This window comes from Lissotriton helveticus, chromosome 5_1, assembly GCF_964261635.1.
Source record: "Lissotriton helveticus chromosome 5_1, aLisHel1.1, whole genome shotgun sequence".
NCBI lineage: Eukaryota > Metazoa > Chordata > Amphibia > Caudata > Salamandridae > Lissotriton > Lissotriton helveticus.
The window spans coordinates 1,028,180,778-1,028,201,635 of NC_136065.1; the positions used below are offsets into that span (position 1 = coordinate 1,028,180,778).

Below are 20,858 nucleotides of genomic sequence, written 5' to 3' on the forward strand. Positions count from 1 at the left end.
TGTCACCTGCGGATTGACTAAATGAAGGAGAACCACGAAGTAGTTGTATAAAAATATGTATTTATTAATATAACACTCTCTATTACCCTCTACACGAGGATAGAACACAAAGCACACAATACTTAGTTTAGTTTAGTTTAGTTTAATAGTTTATAAAGCGCTCACATCACCCTGGGGCATCGCAGCGCTATCCAGAAAGAGACAACCAGCCTAATGGGGGACATGCGGAAATTGCTCAAAGTCTAAAACAAATATGCTTTCAGCTGTTTCCTAAAAACGTTGTAGCTAGTTTTAGTACGTAGTCCCAGCAGGAGTTGGTTCCAGTACTTTGGTGCCAGGTACGAGAAGGCTTTGCCTCCCATCCTGACCAGTCGGATGCGAGGGGTCTGTAGCCAATGCTGGGCTGTGGATCTTAGATTCCTACTTGGAATGTATTTCCGTAATTTATTCCATAGGTACATCGGGGCATTCTCATTGACTGCCCTGAAAGTCAAGCAGCAGATCTTAAAGAATGACCTTTTTTTTACTGTCAGCCAGTGCAATTTCCTCAAAAGCGGAGCTGAGGAGGAGTCTGCCTGTTGGTTAAGGATCATTCTAGCTGCAGTATTCTGCACCACCTGTAACTTGGCCAGGAGCGTCTCCCCGACTTCCGCAAGTAGGGCATTCCCGTAGTCCAAACGTGAGGTGACCATTGCTTGTACTAGGGTTCTCCGATAAGGAAGCGGAATGTAAGGTAGTATTTTCCTCACAAGTCGGAGGGCGTAATAACATGAGCTTGTTATTGCCGAGACTTGGGCTTTCATGTTTAGGGCTTGGTCCAGCTTTAATCCCAGACTTTTCACTGTCCCTTTAGGTGATGGTGCGGTTCCTAGCTCCTGTGGCCACCAGTCATCTGCTGCTTTACCTAATAACATCAGTTCGGTTTTATCGGGTTCAACTGGAGGTAGTTTGCAGTCATCCAGTTCGCGATGGTAAGCATCCCCTTGGCAAAGCGGGTTTTATCTAGAATGGGGTCGATCCTATGTTAAAGATCAGCTGTGTATCGTCTGCGTAAGAGACGATTCCAAAGCCTAATTGCTCCACAGTCCTGGCCAATGGGGCCATGTACAGGTTAAAAAGCGTGGGGCTTAAACAGGAGCCCTGTGGGACCCCTCTACTCAGATGCCTTTTTTTTATGTATAGGGACCCAACATCACTGTTTGGAATCTCTCTGACAGGAAGTCGTTAAGCTACTTAAGCGCCGTTCCGTTAATCCCTGCTTCCATGAATCTCTCCGCCAGCATAGAGTGCGAGATGGTATCAAAGGCTGCGGAGAGATCCAATAGATTTAGAATTGCTGAACCTCCTGCATCGACAGTGAGTCTTAGCGAATCCGTTACTTCTAGGATCGCCATCTCGGTACTAAACCCTGGCCTAAAGCCTGATTGCGAAGGGTCCAGAAGCTGGTTTACCTCGAGATAAGAGCTTAATTGCCGATTGATGATCCCTTCCAAGATTTTACTGAGAAGTGGCAGGAGGGAGATCGGTCTGTAGTTTCCCAGTGTGTATGGGTCCGCCGAGGTTTTTTTTTAAATCGGGCGCACAAAGGCCTCCTTCCATATTGGAGGGATCGCACCAGTACGTATTGACTGATTAAAGATGTCTGTAATCGGTTGATCGCAACTGGTTGCCAGCAGCGTCATTATCCTTGGGGGATAGATGTAATTAGGAGACCCGGACTTAGCTGTCATTAAGCCTTTCAGGACCTCCTCTTTCCTGACTACTGAGAAACTGCACAAGGAGCATGCTGCAATTTCATCTGCCCTTCCTAACATTTTTAGAGGCCCCTCATGGTGTGGGTCAGGCGGAGGAAGTTTTCATAGATTTTTGAGATTTTATTGTGAAAAAAGTGTGCTAAGGAGTCACATAACTCCTGTGACTCCACTGGCGCCTGATTACATACTGTAGGGGTCACAAACTCTTTTACTATCCCAAACAGTGCTTTGGAGGAGTTGGAAGCACTCTCTATCTGGGTCGTTATAAACAGCCGCCTAGCCCCTTTCATATTCAAATGATATTTGGCCAATGCCTGTCTATACGGTATTTTATTATCATTAATCTCATTTGCCCTCCACCTTCTTTTCAATTCTCTACAGCATGCTCTTTCTTGTTTTAATTCCCTGGTATACCAGGGGGCAGATGTCCACCTATTTAGGGTACTCTGTTTCTGTGTGGGAAGGATGGTGTCCAATGCTATTTCCAAGGCCAAGTTGAAGGCTTCCAGTTTAGGCCCTACCTCACTGACGGGTGTAGAGAATCCCGAGGGAAAGACCTCCTCAAAGGCTTCTGCTGTGAGTTTATGCCATTTCCTTCCCTGCTTGAAGCCTGTATGAACAGGTCAGTTGGCTGAATGCAGGTTTAAATGCTGCACACTGATCTCGATCAGGAAATGATCAGTCCATAAGCTGGTCTATATTAGAAAAAACTAAGTCCAATTGATGGCCTGCTATGTGTGTAGCCCCTTCTGCTCTTAGTGTTAGTCCCATTAATTCTAGTGCGGATAAAAGTTTATTTACTTCCGAATCGGACCGATTTTTCCCATGAAAATTAAAATCTCCCAACAGAATAAATCTGTTTGTAGCCAACACATGCAGCGCAATATGCTCCATCAGGCGATCAGTCAACTTGAATTTTGGTCCAGGGGGCCGATAAATTAAGGCGCCATACCATCCATCTGATGCGGACACTGTGACTTTAAAAATCCCCAGTTCTAGACAATCATCGCTGATTGCTGATATCCAATTCACTGGAGCAATAGAACAGTTGTAAGTAGCGCAATACACAGAGGGCTCCAGGGGGAGACCGAACCATATACTAAAATAGTAGTATAACAATCACAACTTGACTAGATACAGTACCTAGTGCATGTTGAATCACTGGGACCCGAGGGAACCACCCAAAGTGATCACACAGGAGACCCACGGAGGACGGGTGCAGTGAGGAAACACGACTGCGTGCTCTGTACAACTCTATGGGAAAGTTGTGGTTGCAAAGGTAAACTTTAAGGACTATTCTAGGAGGACTTTGAGCAAATCCTTCAGAAGTTACGAGTACGAAGAGCCACCCCACCCGTGGATACTGTAGTATCCGAGTTACCTTTCCCAAGGAAGTCAGGTGTATAGGTCTGAAGTGGTGTCTGAAACTCTTGTTGTTCTCTATGGAAGGAAATGAAGAAGCACTGCTGCTGTGAAAGTGAAAAGGGTCTGGTGGAATATAAGCCTGGATTCTGGATGAGAGGAACCTGAAAGCAGAGGGAACAGAGTCTGGGTCACTTCATCATGACCAGGGGCTTGGTAGATGAATGCCCACCAATGTTGGGTGCTTCAGGTGCAAAGGGGGATGCTTAATTCTGCAGCCACGAGGTCCGGAGGAATTGAGGATGACTAGGAGCCAGAGGTGAGCTGTCCCACAAAGGATGTTGAGTGCCGAGGGGTCACTGTCCGGCGGGAGCACCAACACGCATTGTTAACAGCAACCCACGCAGGAAGGACAAACAGGTTACGGTGTGGACCAGAAAGGTCCAGGGGACTCTCCAAGCAATGGAGAGTCAGGGAACATCTGAAGCAACCAGAAAAGCCCAAGAAAAATCAAGATGACCCTCAGGGGGATCCACAGCACGAAGGACCAGGAGTCGTGAGGGGACATCGAGCAAGATTGCAAAGCACCAGCCAACGGAGCACTCGGTGTGAGAAGGCTGGAGTTCTTTGGTGCAAATACTGCTCAGGGTCAGGACCACACAGGGTTCAATGCACAAACTCAGGATTTACCACCAAGCATATGCACTTGCAAGTGTATACAGTGCACAGGGGTTCAGGTTACGCAGCCCCCACAAGGGATACTGGCCTCAAACTTGATGAGAGGGAAGATCAAACTCAGGGACCTTAAGGAACCCACCTCCTGTGTTGCTGAAATCTTCAGAGTCCGCAGGAGCTCAGGAGCAGCTACCAGTCAGTTGTGTTTTTAGGTGCCTGCAAAGTAGGGGAGTGACTCCTTCACTCCAAGGGAGATTCTTCTGTTGTCTTAAGTGCTCCAGAGGTCCTGCACGGAGCCATATGGAATCACAGCACCAACTCGGCTTTGGATGGAAAGGGGAGGTGAAGTGAAACCCAGTCAAGGTCCAGCAAAGTTCACGGTGTCCAGATGGTGGAAGGTCAGTGGTTTCTTCTTGTAGAATCTTGTTCACATAAGATCTAATGTCCTGTAGCCAGGTAAACCATTTTATACCCACAGCAGAGGGTTGGGCAGATTCAGGGGACCCTCCTAGGGGAGGGGCAGGACAGAGGGGTGGCTACACTCATGTCCTTCGTCCAGTTTCACGCCAGAGCAGGAGCCAATGGCTCCCAGAACTGGCTTGAGGTGGACTATCCACAGGGACAGACTTTCTGGCACTCTCAGAGTGCCTCCACCCAGCCCCACTACACTAAACCCTCTCTGGGAGGTGGTCACACCTCCCCGTGACAGGATGCCTGTTGTGCTGACTTCCTATGCTCGAGCTTGGCTCAGCAGCAGGAGGGCAGATATGTGTCTCTGGCTGGCAGCATCCATTTTGTGCTGTCCGGGTCGAGACGGCTGGCACCAGGTAGACCAGTGACCCCATGAAGCTTGCTTCAGAAGGGTGGAATCATACCTCCCACACCAGTTACTGGTGTGGAGATATGATTCAAAGGTGTTTGATACCAAACGTGATATGTTTCTATGCACCCGTTTTCGAGATAGCATTCACCGCGAGGTTATATTGCACCTCCACCTATATGTCCGGCTGAGTCACAGACAGCCCGGGAGAATGGTCTCCGAAGGTTGCAGAGAGGCTCTGCTCATACAGGGGCACCATCTCACATAAAACTCAGCCTCCTGCCTTCAGGATTGATAAGGCCTTCTATTGGGGTGACTTATAAGTTTTAAGTATAGTGACAATTAGATATAGTGAACATATATCTAAAGTAAGTGGTGCAAGCACCATCTTACACAGGCTGCAGTAGCAGACCTAGAGTTATATTTTGCATGGTCTCTCATGGGTGGCATAATACATGCTTCAGCCCATGGGAGGCCTCTAGGGTACATATGCCATGGGTACATGGTGTACCATATACTGGGCATAATAAGGTTACCCCAGTATCCAATCTGGAGTGTACCAAAGTAGATGTATGTCAGTTTAAGGGAGAAAGCAGCTAGGCTGGGGTCCTGATTAGCAGGATCCCAGCCAGACTAGCCACAAACAGTGAGACATCAAGCAAAAAAGAGGGGGGAACCATAAGAAGCAGATCCTACTTTCAACATGTTGCTACTAGTGTTATGATACTCTTTCTTCATGCGGCTACTGCCACATGCTTTCAGGGTCCGCAGGGAAATAAATAAATGCTCAAGCAATATAAGGATAAAGTTCATATAGCCAAACGATGATTTCATGTAGTTTTATATCAGAATTCATTCATGTTTCATCTGAATTACTTCATTCAATGATAACATTTGATTCATAATATGACCGTCAATAACAAGTGAAATTTGGTGACATTTGGTGAAAGGTGCTCGATGCATGATGCAATATACAGTGATATAAAGTATTACATATATACAGTTATATACAAGAGTTTGATTGGCCAGAAGCTAGTTCCCATCCAAGGAATCCTAGTGATTTTTAAGGGATCCTGGAGGTTCCGGACTTAAGATAGGCGTCGACGTTTCGACCCAGATGCGCCCCAATCGGTGGTCGTGGCGGGTCTTTTTAAAAACAGGTGTGGGAAGGTTGACAGTATGTAGATCAGGAAGAGGGGTCTCTGCCTGACGTGGTGCCGCACGGTGGCTGGTCGTATCCGTATCTCTCGAATTCAAGGACGATCAACATAGAATGAGGTGCTCTGTCCCTCCTCTCTGCTGTGTGAATCCAGCCTGTGCAAACATGTCTATACATTGGAACTTGCCACTGTTTTTAATGCTTAGTTTCCCAGGAAATAATCCCTAATGTGTAGGTAATTAAAAAACATCTGGCATGGAAGTTCAAGTGAGAGTGACTGAAAACCATTGCGATCATATAAGTCTCCCAAGTGATCAATCCCATAACTAGCTCATAGTCTGCCAGTCGGATCCTGAAATACCTCCGGTAACAGCAGGTTACCCCATAAAGGAATGTTGTCATGAATAAGAGACAGAGAGCATTTTGTTACGATTTCACACCATATGTATACAGTATCCTTGATAGTCTTAAAGCAGACTTGTTAAACGGCCCTGTTTATTACATGAATCGGGTGACATTTGAACTGGGTGTGAACTACAATACCCAAGGTCCTTCTGTGTAAATTTGTTTCTTCAGCAAAACTAATCTTTCAGGCCTCGTTTAGAGATCTATAATGGTCTCTATATTAGATCAAACTGATTGTGAATCCGGGTACTGTACCCTAGGACTCCTAAGTCTTATATGTGGAAACAAAATTCTACCTAGATCGTCTTTCTTAGACGAGAGAGGAGAGAAGAGTGTGTAGATAAACAAAAGAAGTTTAAAAAATAAATAAATGAAATTGGGAAGACACATTCCATTTCATGACTATAGTAATCTACAAACCTAATGTCCCCACATACTCAAATTTGACCTTAATTTTGGTTGAGTTTGGTTGAGGTCACTTATTCCTACTGTTCGACCAGTCTAGAGATGATATCCAAAGTAAAAAGGTTCCTACATGTGGGGGAAATTTCTTCATGCAAATGAGCACCCAAGGTGCAATTCTCCAAAAGGCTTCACTCATTCTCGTCCGTCAGGCATTCTGTAAAAAAAGATAACTAAATTAATTCATCTGGAATCCATATGAGGCTCCCCTGATCTCAGTATGTAAACCCCGCTAGTAAGGCGGTATAACCCACTTGAAATCAGTACATTACAACTACAGTATTCAATACTGTCTACTTGATGTTCATGAAAAAGAGGTTTAAATGAAAAAGAAAGAAAGAAAAGTTAATAACATTAATAGTAAAAATTGAAATGTTAAAAACAGTCTGGGACTGTGTAGGGTGGTAAGGTTGCCTATATATTCCTATAAATGTGAGTGTAGTTCCTCATCATTAATCATTCTTAGCGGGGTTAAACAGCCGGCCTGCTTAATGAAACAGGATTCCAATCTGCGTAAAGCAGAAAGTCTGTTTCCACATCTTGGGTGTCTGGGTATCGTGTCAATGCCAAAATATTTGACCTTGGTCCAATCTCCATCATGTCTTTCTTGGAAATGTCTAGCTCTACTGTAGCTCAAGTCTCTGTTGGTTGTGCCACGGCCATGTTCTAAAATGCATTTGTGGACCGGGAAAGTGGCGGAACCAATATACCACTTGCCACAAGGACACATGATGACATAGACTACACAGTCAGTTTTGCAGGTAATTAGTTTGGGAATGTGGCATTTCTTCTTCACTCTATCCAGGGTGACCTCTTGTACATTTTCATTGTATTTGCATGCTTTACAATGTCCACAACGTTTGAAAGCCTTGCCTTGTCTCAACCAATTGGAAGTTTCTGGTCCCAGATGACTATAGACTAGCATTTACTTGAAGGACAAATTGCATTGAAATGTGATACTAGGGGTGTGTACTATTTTATCTCTAGCATATTATCCTGTGAAAGGATTGCCACCTTGTTTTGAGTATCTTTCTCAATTGGGCAGCATGGTTGCTAAATTTAGTAATGAAACAAATGTGTTCACTATCAGGTGTCGTATTAGGTTTTAGCCTCTGGTTTAGGGTCTGCTCCCTAGCAACAGCATTGGCTATTGAGCAGCTATTTGCAGAGCTTTACATGGATACTTCCTGGCTTGAAGTCTTTGGGTCGTTTCCTTTTTAGTATTCTAATTGCAAAGTTCTGAGCTGCAGTTTCTTTTAGCTCTCAGGAATTCATTCTATGGGGCACTCAAGGGAAAGCTCTGAAGGTAGCAGCTATCAGAGTGTAAAATAGAGTTGCAAGTTGTGGTTTTCCTGATTAAGTCAGTGTCTAGAACGCCATTCTTAATAGTCAGCCTAATGTATTGGAAGTTTATGGTGTTCTGGCTGTACTGCATTGTAATTCTCAGATTTACTTTGTTCTCGTTTAACTTCCTGAACAAAATATTCAAATCCATGTAATTGTCATCCCAAACAAAGGAAATGTCATCAATATAATGGAGCCAAACATTGACATGAAGTGTCCAGGTGTTGAGCTCATTACTGCAGAGCACCTGCTCCTCCCACCAACCCACCACCAGACTGGCGTAACTGGGGGCTTAGCAGGTGCCCATCACAGTGCCTTACAGGTCCTTCTCAAATATAAAAACATTTTTCTTTAGACAGATCTCGAGCATTTTCAATAACATATGTGTATGCTCTAGGACATTTACATTTCTAGCACCTAGAAAATATTTGCACTCATTCAGGCCATCTTCATGTCTTATGCTGGTATGGAGACTTTCTACATCCAAACATACTAGTCAGCTGTCATTATCCCAGCAAAGATTTAGTGTTTTCTGTATAAAATCATTAGTGTCTCTAATGTAGGAATTCCAGTTTCTTACAAAGAAAAAAACGAAATGATTTACAAAGATGGAAGTATTTTCATAGAGTCTGTTTTTTGAAGAGACAATAGGTCGCCCTGGTGGATTAGCTAGGTCCTTATGTACCTTCAGGAGTAGCTATAGTATGGGGATTGTAGGTGCTTTTTTCAAAAATTTAATTTCGGCCCAGTTTAACAACTGGTAATCATACCAACCCTGTAGCAACTCTGTGTACATTACTTGTAGGTTTTTCACATATTCTCTATCTACTTTGGTGTAGCATGCTCTGTTCCTAAGTTATCTGAGTGGCTCTTTCACGTAGTCTTCTCTGTCTATGAGGACTATGTTATCTTCTTTATCGGAGGGTTTGATGATACTGGTGTGATCTTTTTGTGGCAAACCTATTGCTTCCCCTTGTTCCTTACGTATATTCTGTAACTTTTTTGTTTCCCTGCTTAGAGTTAGGATGTCACTGGCTTCGACATCAACAAAGACATCAATGTTGTCTCTCAGGGTCTGTAGTATAAACCCGGAGGGTAGTTTGAAATCAGTTGTGCATGTAGCCCCAATTTCAGTGCCGTGTTTTTTAGGTAATTCCTCTAAATAGGCTGGATTGAAAGGATCAATTCAATCAGTAATGTTTCGCCCTCTGTGTTCCCCAAGCTGTGTAGAATATGTAGTATCTCAATGTCACTGATAGCCAGATTGCATGAAACAGGGGGGTTTGCTGATATCATGGTTCAACAGGAATCGTTCTGTTTAAAGCAATGATTTTATATAATTTTAATTTTCTAGCAAACTTATAAAGATCGACTCTTAGTTTTGCATAGTCTATACCCATGTTAGGGCAAAATGAAAGTCCCAATTTTAAAGTCTCACATTCTATTTCAGATAATTCCAGTTTAGACAGGTTAATTATCGTAAGTTGCACTGTTTGTGCTCCCAATATTCATTCCTCTGTCCCTGGCCCCTTGTTCCCATGCCAGTGCTCTTTTCACTGCCTGCGTTCTCATTGTTTTTGGATATGGCTTTCCCACCTTTTCCTTGTCCTTTTGGTTTTCCTTTGTTTGTGTTCTTTTTGCATCATCCGAAACTCCCCGGAAAAAGAAATCTTGGCTCCTTTGTTGCTGGTCAGATCCTCTATTGATTCCAAATCTAGGATTAGATTGATACTGGACTCTGCTCTTCCGTTATCTAAGGCTCCCAGAGGTTTGTCTTTAGCCAGTTCCTGTCTGGCCTTTTCGAACTTTCTTGCAAAAGTTAAAAAGCTTCCTGTCATGTAGTCTCACTCGTCCCTCTCTAACTTGCGATGTTTTCTCAGAATATTTTCTTTCTCATGTACCTTGATCTCTCATCCACCAACTTCAATATGTTCGCCACTAGGCCTTGGTCCTATTCTGACCTGAGTATCGGAAGCATGACGCTGGAGCAGGAGTTGGTATTTCTTACCTACTCTTTCAATAGTTGGGATTTGGGATTAGTAAGTGTAGGTATTTTGACGATTCCCAGGCCACGCGAGACTCTTCCTTTATCCACATAGTTTTGCAGCGAGGTTGCCTGCCACCTACGGCTGGCTTTCCTCTTTCGTAATCTCTCCAGAAGATTTCCTTTTTGCCTAAGGTCTGTCGTTGTTCCACTGGTACTCGGCGTATCTGCGGTTAATTGGTTTGCTCCCGCACTCTTTGGTTTATAAATCAGAACGGCTGAGGGGCCCCGTCCCTTCAGAATCTCTTCTGCCATCTGTACTATCGGTTAGCTCCTGCCGCACTGAGTTCAGTACTCGCGTCTACCCCAGTCACTCAAGAAAGTTCTAACTTTAAAAATCTTTCCCACTGGAAATCGTGTGAAAATACATACACGATACTCACTGGTCCCTGCATGCCGACACGATGTCCCAGGCTGCGAGTCCGATAGGGAACACAGTTTACGTTGTATTTTGTCTGGCCGGGGGGCATCCTTCCAGGTAAGTTTCCATACCTTGTTTGATGTTCACAGGACGCCTTGCCAGGTGGGTAGAGGCTGGGACCAGTGGTTGCCACCGCCAATCAATGCACATAAATTCTCCCTTCACGAATGAGAGAAATCCAGCCACACTGATATTGTCCTATCAGGCAAAGGTATTTTTATTTGGCACAACAAAAGATAATGCATTTCGACCTACATCGGTCTTGGTCGCATGACCACAGTTTGCACTAACAGGAATATATAACGCGTCAAGCAGGACACGTCAAAAAATAAATTAAAGGAATAGAAAACAGACGCCCGCTCTACAATTCTGCAAGCAGTGTGTTCTAACGTATTGAGACACATATAAGTCAAAATAAATATAAATTAAGAATAATAACAAGTAATGTAAAATTATGATACATAGTGTCACTCTCATTTGTTTTGTGGAAAAGTAAATTTTGCCATGTTCTGTGTCCCTACGTGTCATCCATCATATGTTATGTGTGCATGATTAAATATGCATATGCATTCCCCATGTTCGATTCAAGACGCAATTATAGTTGTGTCCACCTCTAGTATGCCAGTTTCCAGTCCTCGGGAATACTACGAATATCAGGCCTATGTAAAGCTACGTTGCCACGTTTCTCAGTGTGCACGTTATTCCATTGTAAAGTCCCCGTTTCTAGGCCTCAAAAGGGCCTGGACACCAGATTCAGCTCCTGTCTCCTGAAGCCTCGCTGAGGAGCGATACAGCCCCCACCTGTATCCTCGACCCTTCACTTACTTCCTGCTTCGCAGTGCCCGGTTCAGCTGGCTCTGCCTCTGAGTCTGCCAAAAGTATGTTATGATTCCAGTTATCAGTTCAGTCCTCCTTCTCTGCATTCCTAAGCTACTGAACCTCATCAATAGTTTCCGTCATTGTCTAGCCTTCACGTCTCCACGTTAGAGAAATACTGCATTTAATGGTCATTTAATATTCTTCATCACGCACTACATGTAGAATAATGCATGGTCCAGTCTTAGAATCAAGTTAGCCTTTCCCCTCCTAACTTATAGTTTATATCAACATGTTCTCTAAACATCAGATACTAGATACTGTTTAGGTACATGTCGCCCTGACTCTCCAGACTTCAGTCTCTGCTCCTAGCACAGAGTTCGAAGCCCCCAGCTTCTCCTAGTGATACGTCATTGCCAGTTTGCGCGCACCACCAGGTTAGAGGTCCCGGCTCCTCAGGTAGCCCCCTCCATGGTTTCCACCCCATTCATGACATATTCTGTTACGTTTGCATCACATGTCTATGTATACGCCCTGTTACACCCACTTTTTACCCTTATCTTTCGCGACTGCTACGCGTCACGCCTTCTGCTCCACCCACTGCTACGCCTACTGCAATGTAATGCTATGTGTTTGCGTTATGTATATATGCTCATGTACTGTTATTAAAAGTTACTCCTCCTCCTTTGTCCTTATCCTTTTCCTGCCCCAGGCAAGCGCTTGCCATCCTATTCCTGTGCAGGTTGTCCTGTTCCTGTCCTTATGCTGTTTTAAACCTGCATAACTCCTACTACCTCGAATCTTGACTCTTATTTTATTGAGCTATCTGTTATTCATTTAAGTATTCAAAAATAGGGTATTATTTATTTATTTACCACATAATGGCGCCCGAATAGGGACTTGCCCTTTCCCCACGCGTCGGTGAAGCCACGCCGACCCCCTGACCCTCTGCAGTCGTGACGGAACTCTTCTGCGCACCGGCAGATATTTCTGCTCCAAGTGACCCTCAGGCCCACGGAGGAGACGGAGGAGGCGGTCCAGCATCCAAACGAGACGGTGGAGGAACGCGGCGAGTCCCGACCAGAGCCCAAGCCGAGAGTTCAAGGTCCGAGGTATCCGGAGGCCCACCCGTAACAGAAGTCCGAAGTTCGTCGTCCGTCGTCGTAGCAGTTCAGTCCGATCCGAGGCTTTCCGTTCTTGCTGCCCGGTGAGTACCATTACTGGGGTGGTATCTAGACAGGGTCAATCTAAATTGACTCTGGTCCGTGGGTTGGTGGTACACAGACTCACAAACGAAGTGTTCACCTAGGTGGATACGGGTCTTGATGCGTCCCTTTATGGGACCGGTATGTTCCGTACTGTTTCAGCAGTGCATCCAGTAACTCTAGTCTGTTCCGTTCTCGAGAAATTCTTGTGTTTCTGTTTTCAGTATTCCAGGTAATATTCTGTCCGAACTGTTATGTTATGATGTGGTTCAATGTATTTCCAATGTCGTGGTATGCCTGAATTATTCTCCCAATTGTTATTGTTCCTCGTGTATTGTATTGTGTTCCGATTCAAGTTTACAATGTCTCTCTTTTCGAGATTACGTCAGCTAAAAACTAGAAAGGGTTTGTTAGAAGAAGCAGTTCCTGTTCCGCCGAGGGACAGTCCAGGTCACTTTGTGTACCAGAAGCATGGCATAAGCGCCATATTGTATCTAGATTTATGGGTAGAGTATACCAAACGATTAGAAGAAAAGTATAGGTGGCCCGTATCGGGTACATGGGATGCCGAGTGCATCATGCGAGTAGAAGAAGCATTATGGAAAAAGAAAGCCAGACAATCACAGAAAGATGCCATCGAGTTATGGCGTAAAGAAGCTCATAAAAGAACTGAAAAAGAAATCAGAAAGTCAGAATTAAGTAGAGAATCCTTAGAACGAGCACAAGAAAAAGAACTAATCGAGATTGGTGAACAAGTCAAAGCCGAACAGTCAGACAGACAGAGGCATGCCCTTAATAGGGGTATGTATCCTCTCCTTGCCGAGGGCTTGCCAAAAGCGACCCCAGAGGCATCCAGTAATTTCCCGCCACCGTTAGTTCCGACCAAGCTACGTCACAAACAGACCGCAGCTGATATTTTTATTTCGTCCTATTTGGACGACACAGTCCCAGAATATGCAAATCCTGTTCGCGCTCCGCCAGTCCCTGTAAATCAGGCACTTCCCGCTCCTCCAGACACCGGAGTACCTGTTACGGTACCCCCGGTCCAGCCCGCCATACAAGTCCAGCCTGCATTTCCATTTCCCACTCTGCCAGGACGAAGAGCCTCAGTAGACGACTCTAGTTTAGGGGCCGCAGGGGGAGGTACTCCTCAAACCCCGCCGCCACACAAGCGTTTAACGACAGCCGAATTACATGCACAAGCGTCACAGCGTACGCCCAGACATCAGACTGTAGCAGAAATAAGAAAATCCCTTGCCGAATGCTGCTATGATCCAGTCCCAGGCGAGGATAATATGGTTTTATATTCATTCCGCGTAAGAAAGGTGGCCGAGTATCTAGTCACCTTACCGAATATGAAAGAAGATCTAGACAGAATATATCGTTTCATCCGTACAGGGGATGATCCAGAAAGCATTAACGAGGCCATGTCTCAAAGGAAAGCCGAGATCCAGCTCATGATATTAAAGTTTCTGATCAATTGTCTAATAAGAGAACAAGATTACCCGTCTAAAGATCCGGCTGAAATGAGAATCCTGACAAGGTGGAGTGATAATATAGCCGAGGGTAAACACAAGACCGTCGGTGCTGTGGAGAGTATGTACAAGAAAATCCGTAGAGAAATAATAAAGACACACGAACAACGTAAAGCAGCACAAGTAAGCGAGAAAGAAAGTAATTCTGATACTGAAGAGGTAGAAGACGAGAATCCCGCCAGAATAGCGTATGTAGGAAAATCTAGATTTCCAGATCGCCATTTACGCCTAGAACACAAGTCTATTTTTCATTCTCCAGCACCAGAACAAGGTTCACTAGAACAAGTGTTTCAAGCTACCGATCACATTCTGAAATCACGAATCGGTTACAGTGAGTTAAGTACCATGCATGAACAAGAACTAGCCCGATCAGCAGTCCGATGGATTACTGATTCTACCACTTTTCCAGACGAAATAGTGGCACAAATGTTTCTGAAAATGCCCCCAGCCGAGCAACGACTGGTGGGTATGTATATGATCCAGCACCTCATTACATTGTATGAGGGTCAGCACTCTGATCCAGGTCCGTTACATGATGTCCTGAACGAGTTACTCCAGTATAGATGGAAAGGTTTAGGTACCGATTTAATTAGTGTCATTCTAGAACAGCGTCACAAATATAGAACGTTTCTGAACCCGCATTTTGTTCATGTCTCACCCCCAGAAAGTAAACCATTTTACATGGAGAGACAGAATCCGTTACGAGAAGTCCACCCAGTTAGAGGAACGGGTGGCGAACTAGAACGAGTGTTTGTTTACACTCCGATTACAAAGATGGAACTCCTCGAGATGAAGAAATTAATTCCCTGTCATGACAAAGATCCAGCAGGGTTCCATAGAGAATTAAAAGACATGCTCCGTATGGGAGAATACACGTATCCAGATATAATTAAAATGTTAAAAGTTCTGCTGCCCGCAGGGGTGTATGAAAAGCTCAAGGAAAAAGAATGGGAGGTGGGAGAGAAAAAGATCGATTGGGCAGTTCTAGAAGCTGAAGACAAGGCACGAGTACCAGGTACCGGTCTTGGAGATAAATGTAAAGAATTACCGGAATTATTAATACAAGTTTTACCCAGATTATTGACAACTAGAAAAGAAGACTGGGATGCAATCTCAGCCTGTAAACAGAAGCAAGATGAGGATATTAGTGATTTTTATTCTAGATTTGAAAAATGTTTCAGCATCAACAGTGGCCTCAAGACAAGTAGTGAGTCATACCCTCACCTTTTTGTTACCAAATTAGTCGAGAATTCAAGCCCACCAATTAAAAATCGAGTTTTGAAAGTCGAAAGTACCTGGCAAGCTAATACCCCGTCCCAGATGTTGCAAATGCTCCAATACCACCAGAATAGAATCAGAGAAGAGCAAGAACACGAAAGAAAACGTATGAAAGACACGAAAATGAAAGTACTAGTTGCACAATCTGTTCCTCAAGACAGTCAGAAGAGGGGTCCGAATCAAGCCAGTCATCCTGCAGCTCCCGTTAAAGGGAACTGCAATTATTGTAAACAGCCAGGTCATTTTATAAATGAGTGTGCAGTTCTGAAACACAACATAGCTACTGGTAAGACTAAAGAAAGACCACGTCCGCCTAGACCAGGACAAGTTTCACAGACTCCTCAGTCACAGAATGCACCACAGACAGTTACAGCTCCGCAGCCTATCGCTGCAACACAGCATGTTACATCGCAGATGTACCAGTATGCACAGTCTGAGTATCCAGAGTACCAGCAGTATTCATGAAACAGCCTAGAGAGGGAGGTAGGCTTGCCTCTCATCGAGATACCTGTAGATCAAGAAGGTCCCTATGTTCACAGTCAAGTATTAGGGAAAGACAGAAAGTTTTTGATTGATACAGGGGCAAGTAGGACCACAATTAGTCACGCCGAAGTTCCAGGGGCTCCGCTCTCAGGCTCAAGAAATGTTTCCCTTGGATTTTCAGGAAAACCTATCGTAAATGAGATTTCAAAGCCAGTTACTCTAGAAGTAGGTCCATTGTCCCGCACTACTGATCTGTTACTTACTAAGTCATGTCCAGAAAATCTATTAGGCATTAAAACACTGAAAGAGTTAGGTGCAGTTATATGCTGTTCCCCAGAGGGAATACGATTGTTCCTACGTGACTTCAAGGGTCACTATGTATTACGAGATTTTGATTCAAGACTGTCTAATGTTCCGCAGCACTTATGGGCGCAAGGTCCAACTGATGTTGGTTATATGCAAATCACACCCTATCGTGTGACTCTTAAGCCAGGTGTAGTGTTACCACGAATCAGACAGTACAGATTGCCACCTGAGGCTGTAGCAGCCTTATCCAAAATTATTGACGAGCTCATGGCTCAGGGAGTGGTTGTAGAAACTGACTCCAATGTATGTAATTCTCCGATCATTCCAGTCATGAAACGTACTGATCCAAATGCACCCCCAGTATATCGATTAGTGATTGACCTACGAGAGCTTAATAAATGTATTATTCCTCAGTACCCAGTTGTCCCAGACATCTCTTCCCTATTAACGGCCATTGATTCCGAAGCCACGTTCTTCACTGTCATAGACCTCAAGAACGCATTTTTCAGTGTTCCTATTCATCCAGACAGCCAGTTCCTTTTCGGATTTTGTTTAAATGGAAGGAGCTATATGTTCACACGAGCTCCTCAAGGTTTCACAGAAAGTCCTAGTATTTACAGTCAAGCACTCAAGAGACAACTAGACAACATTCACATGCCAACTGACACTGCCCTGCTCCAGTATGTCGATGATCTACTGATCACAGCCCGTTCTGAACGTGCTTGCGAGCGAGCATCACTGACAGTTCTGTATTTCCTGGCCGAGATGGGGCACAAGGTGTCCCCTTCTAAGCTTCAATTCTGTGTCCAGCAAGTGGTATACTTAGGACACTTACTGTCCAAGAGGGGTAGGCAGTTGACACCAGACCGTATCCAGTTAATAGCGAGTCTTCCTCAGCCCAAGACCCAGAAGGAGGTACGTGCTTTTATCGGCCTTACTTCTTATTGCAGACAATGGATTCCTCAGTATGCATTTCTAGCCAAGCCACTGATACAGTTAACGACACAGGAGGCAGCCGTAGCGACTGTCCTCCCTTGGACATCTGAACATACACTTAGTTTCAATGAGTTAAAGAAAGCCCTATGCCAAGCTCCAGTTCTAGCTACACCGAACTACAGTAAGCCTTTTACACTCTTCGTTACAGAACGCGAAGGTACAGCATTATCTGTTCTCACACAAGATCAGGCAGGACAATACAAGCCCTGTGCTTATTTTTCGAGCACATTAGATCCTGTAGCCCAGGCTCTGCCTGCGTGCCTCAAGTCAGTTGCAGCCACAGCCCTAGCTATCAGACAAAGTGATTCCATAGTCTTAGGACACTCCTTGACAGTACAAGTTCCACATTCCGTGGAAGTTCTTTTAAACCGAACACAAACTCAGCACTTGACAATTGCACGTTTAACTGGTTATGAATTGACACTGTTCCAGCCACACATAGAAATCAGACGCTGCAACATCCTGAATCCTGCTACACTGTTACCATCAGTTAATTCAAATCCAGCCACACATGATTGCGTGGAAGTAGTTAACATTACGACAAAGCCAAGACAAGATCTGACAGATATTCCGTTATTAGATCCCGACCTGACACTTTATGTGGATGGTTCATGTATGAGAACAAGTACAGGAGAACTAGTCGCCGCGTATGCAGTGACTACTGACACTGAAGTTATTGAAACACACCGTATTGATACCCTGTCCGCTCAAGCAGCAGAGCTAGTTGCTCTGACACAAGCCTGCATACACGCCAAGAACTTGAAAGTTAATGTTTACACAGATTCACGTTACGCATTCGGAGTCGTACACGACTTCGGAGTGCTCTGGCAGGAGAGAGGTTTCATGACTTCTCATGGAACCAAGATTCAGCATGGTCTCCTTATTCAAGCTCTGTTAGATGCCATACATTTACCGACATCTATCGCTATCATGAAGTGCAAAGCACATACGAAAGTTACTGACACTATTTCCCAAGGTAATGATCTAGCAGATCGCACAGCCAAGCTTACAGCACAGACTCCAGACATTCCAGTTAATCAGACACATACTCCAGATCCGATTACATGCATGACAGTTAAGGACCCTACACAAGATGTCATAGACATACAGTTACATGCTACTCCTGAAGAAATCAAGAAATGGTCCGAACAAGGAGGGGTCCAGACAGATCAAGGATGGTTAACGAAGGGTAGAGCCACATGGTTTCTCCCCGACTCTATGGTTCAAGTCATTATCAATACCGCACATAGTCCAGCACATTTAGGAGAAAAAGCCATGTTAGACAGTATCCAGAACATTTGGTTCAACAAGCATTTACGAGCTGCAGCCAAGCAGAAAGTCCGTACCTGTATGATATGTTGTCAGTTTAATCCAGGTAAAAGTGTCCCGGTGGAACAAGGTGGATTCCAGCCCCCTGACCACCCTTTTGAAGTCCTCCAGATGGATTATATTCAGATGGAGCGATGTCGAGGTTTCAAGTATGTCCTTGTAGTTGTATGCGCTTTGTCCAGGTGGACAGAAGCATATCCAGTCCCAGATTACACAGCCGCGACCAGTGCCAAGCAGTTGGTTCGTGAGTTCTTCCCCCGTTATGGACTCCCTAGAGTCGTATATTCTGACAACGGCCAGCCATTCTCATCTGAACTCATGAAGCATGTTTCCCTTTTGTTAGGGTACCAGTGGAAGTTTCATTGTGTACGCCATCCTGAAGCAGCCGGTCTCGTAGAGAGACATAATCAGACTCTAAAAATTCGTATAGCAAAGGTGTGTAAAGAGAAAGGTGTGGACTGGCTAGTAGCTCTACCAGTCGCTTTATTTTATATGCGCATGGTCGCACATTCCAGATCAGGTCTGTCCCCGTACGAGGTCGTTTTCGGCCGCCCCCCAAATATGTGGGGTACTCCTAGACCCCGAAGTATTACCGATGTTTCAAGTAATATGCTGACAGATTACCTAGCTTCCTTGATGTCTGCCCTCAACTCATGTCGTTCACAGGTTGCCGCCGCATTTCCAGACAATACCGAGGTGGCACCGCACGAAATCGTTCCAGGATCCATGGTGATGGTCCGCAACTTTGACAGATCAAGTCCGCTGGAGCCTCGTTGGAAAGAGCCCCGACAGGTCCTCCTCACCACCCGTACAGCCGTGAAGTTGGAAGGCCGCAAAGGCTGGGTGCACCTTTCTCATGTAAAACAATTTAATGGACTGAAACCCGTCTTAAAGAACATTTCCCAGGATTTGAAGGATTGCCAAAATATTGTTCTCAAGGACTGTCCCGCAAAAGACATTGCTACAACCCCTCCCCTGTTAGAGAAAACTCCGCAACAGGACTGACATGTATAAAATAGACCCCCATAGTGAGAGAGTTAGTCAAAACTCAATCCGATGTATCGTTTTTCTATGTTTCATATCGTTTCTCAGCATTATGATTTCCTGCACCAGTTATGCATTTTTCTTGTATTTCCCAGTTCTTCATGTAAATAAGTCTGCTAATGCTACAGTAGAGCACACGTTCAGTGATCTGCCTCCTCATGAACTCTCTTACCGCCTCGCTATGCGAAATAACTCATTCATCCGCATGTTACATTACTCACACCAGACCAGCAATGCCACTAATTGTTGGGTGTGTGGTCGACTCCCCCCTTTCCAGACACCGAAGGGAGTTCTGCCACTTTTTCCTTATCCATTCTCACATAATGGTTCATGTGGAGCATGGTCCACGTTAACGTCATCCTCAACAGATATGTCTTTTCTTAACAGTACATGTTTTCCAGACAAGCAAGGTCTTCCCCACAGAACCGGGTTAGATCTAGAAAATGAAGTGTACAATTTAGGTAATTATTCTTCGAATTTCATGGTCTTGAATGTTCAGTCTGATACTACTCCAGACTTACCTGCTATTTCAGTATTACCAGTCAAAGGCGAATTATGTGTCCGAAATTATGGTTCTGTACATGTAGGACATAGTGAATGTACTACTATTGTCAAATATAGTGACAGTGGGAAATCTGTTTTCAAAGCTTCACGTCATTCTTATTTTATTTGTGGTCAAACCGCATATGTTCGTTTGCCCCTCGATTGGGAGGGAACCTGTTACATTGCCTTCCTACTGCCACCTGTTTTTCTAGCCCCACCTGATTATCATAGGAATACACATCTAGTACACATTAGACATAGAAGGGAGTCCCCCATTGTCGATTATACTGAAACTGCTCTAGAACAGTATACAGATTTCAATAGAGGTTTCTTCTTCTTTATAGGACCTATCCAGAATAGTAAACTGATCCGTAGGTTAACCAGAACCCTCGAAGCTGTAGTAAATGAGACTGCCTCTGCTCTAGGTAACTTAACCGAAGAGCAATCTGCTATGAGATTTGTCGTTTTACAGAATCGTCTCGTCCTTGACGTCATACTGGCCGATAGGGGCGGGGCCTGTAGAGTCATCGGATCCAGTTGCTGCATTTTCATTCCAAATAACGCGCCGTCTGTTTATTCAGCTATAACCAGACTCCATAAAATTGCCCATCTGATACACCAAGACCCAGGCACCTGGACATGGTCCGGTTGGTTCTGGAATATAATTTCCGCATGGGGATGGAAAGTCTTGTCCTTTCTAGGTATTGCAGTAGCGATCATATTTAGCTGCTGCCTCTGTATACAATGTGGCCCTGCGATTTGCGGCATTTGTGCTACCTCTTGTATTCCTAGTCCCAAGCCCCGTTCTAAATCCCGTTCCAGGATAATTCGAGACGAGCAAATGATACTGTATGAAATGATAGACGGTATCATGAAA

The 20,858-nt window shown here is 44.6% G+C and overlaps 1 protein-coding gene across 1 annotated transcript in view; it reads left to right on the top strand.

Annotated features, from left to right (window-relative positions):
- The window catches only part of HPSE2 (heparanase 2 (inactive)), a 1,420,589-nt gene that overhangs the window by 179,352 nt on the left and 1,220,379 nt on the right, over positions 1-20,858 (top strand). The window lies entirely within an intron of this gene.